The 2,129-nt window shown below is 44.6% G+C and overlaps 1 pseudogene; it reads left to right on the forward strand.

Moving 5' to 3' along the window:
* Window positions 1-929: 929 nt before the first annotated feature.
* Window positions 930-1,800, forward strand: LOC107161113 (annotated as a pseudogene).
* Window positions 1,801-2,129: the final 329 nt, after the last annotated feature.

Genomic DNA, 2,129 nt, shown 5'->3' on the forward strand with positions numbered 1-2,129 from the left:
AAATAGCTTTCATTTGCATTTCTCTAATTGCTAAAGATGATGGTCTTTTTTATATGTTTGTTGACCAATTGTATTTATTCTTCTCTGAAGTGTCTGTTCAGTTCCCTAGTCCATTTATTGATGAATTATCTCTCTCTCTCTCTCTCTCTCTCTCTCTCTCTCTTTGTTTTCTTGGCATTAAAGTTTATTGAGTTCTTTATATATCTTGGAGATTACTGCTCTATTTGATGTGTGTGGTAAAGATTTATTTTTCCATTCTGTTGTCTCTCTCTCCATGTTATAGATTGTTTCCTTTGTGAAGAATAAGCTTCTTAGTTTGAATCCATCCTATTTATTGATTCCTAATGTTAATGTTTGTGTTTTAGGAGTCTTGTTCAAGAAATCAGGTCCTGGGCCTCACACATGCCAGGCAAGCATTCTACCACTGAGCCAACTCCAGCCTCAGAAACATTATTCTTAAGGGAGAAAAATTTAAAGCATTCCCTCTAAAATTAAAAAAAAAAAAAAAAAGGTTGGCTTTTTTTGCCACTTCTATTCAACATCTTTGAAACTCTATCCAAAACAATTAGAAGAAAGAATTAAAGACACATGAATAGATTAAGAGGAATTCAAACTATCACTATTCCCTTATGACATGCTTCTATATGTAGAATATCCAAAAAATTTCACCTGAAAACTTTCTTGACTAATAAATAAATTCAGCAAAATAGCACAATATAAAATAAACACACATAAACCAAATGCATTTATATGCTTAAGCAATGAATCCACTGTAAAATAAAAATAGGAAAACCACCCCATTAACAATGGCCTCAAAAAAGAAAAAGAAAGAATAAAATAAAATACTTGGGAATCAATCTAAATAAGAGGTAAAATACCTCTACAATGAAAAGTATGCCGGTGGCGCCAGGGGTGCAGAGGAAACTGCCATGGTCGCGTTCGCAGGTGAGGCGTTCCCTTCCCACCTCCGCTGTCCCCAGCACACTGGGGCCACCGCTCCCACCTGCGCTCAAGCAGGAGCCCAATGTGCCAAGCTTTGGCAGAGCCCGGGCTGTCGCCATCGACAAGGACACGCAGGAGCACATAAAGGAAGAGCCAAGCGGCTGCTCAACTGCATTGCAGCCTCCTAGTGCTGCAAGCCCAAGCTGGAGCGCATCTCCTGCCTGGAGGAGAAAGGGAAGACGCTCAAGAGCCAGAACAGGGAGCTGGCGTCCACCGCGTGCCTGCTGTGTGAGCAGGTGGTGCAGCTCAAGCAGAAAGTCCTCAGCCATTTCAACAGCAGCGGCCAGCTGCTGCCCCAGCACCAGGTGCTTGCGGACTGAACCCCAGCGCGGGGCGCATGCGTGGCCTCCCTCCATGTGGGGGGCAGGCGCAGGAGGGAGGCAGGCGCTCTGGACTTGGAGAGGGTGTGGTCCCCAGGGATATCTCTGGGGTGCCCAGAACTTCGAAAGGGCGCCCTGGACTTCAACAAGCTGGACCCCCCCCCCGGGGGGGGGCAGCGCATTACCCCTCCCTCCTACTGCCTCTGTTCCTCCTCTAGCTGCCCCTGTTCCCTGCGCTGTTGCCCTGTACAGCACAGACCCTCGCCCCGCCCGCCCCTTTGTACACACCACTGCAGAAGGGGGCTCTGTGGGTAGCAGCCTCCAGCCTGCATTTTCTTTTATTTTTATTGTTTTGCCTTTGGAAGAGAGAAGAACACAGCATTCCATTCTGCCCTATTTATGTTTCTACTTGGGAACAAATGGTTGTGTGTGCGTGTGTGTGTTTCCTTGTGTTGGTTTTTTAAAAAAATGGGAACAAAAACTACTAAGCCTTTTCCTCATCTGCTACCCCTTTCTGTCCTCCTGACACCCCTACCCCCCTCCGCCCCCCCTGCCCTTTTTGTTCTTTTGTTTTCGTTTTTGTTTTGCTTCTAGTCCACATTCCTGTTTGCAATCCTTTGTTCACCCTGTTTTATTTTCAGTAAAGCCTCCTGACTCCAAAAACGAAGAAGAATTTTTTCCCTTGAGTTTACTATAGACAGCTTTTATAGTATTAAGATATATTTCTACTATACCTGGTTTTCTAGTGTTTTGACCATGTATTTAGTCAAATGCTTCTTCTGCACTTATTGAGACAATTTTCTAATT

The sequence above is a fragment of the Marmota marmota genome, unplaced genomic scaffold (genome assembly GCF_001458135.2).
Source record: "Marmota marmota marmota unplaced genomic scaffold, marMar, whole genome shotgun sequence".
NCBI lineage: Eukaryota > Metazoa > Chordata > Mammalia > Rodentia > Sciuridae > Marmota > Marmota marmota.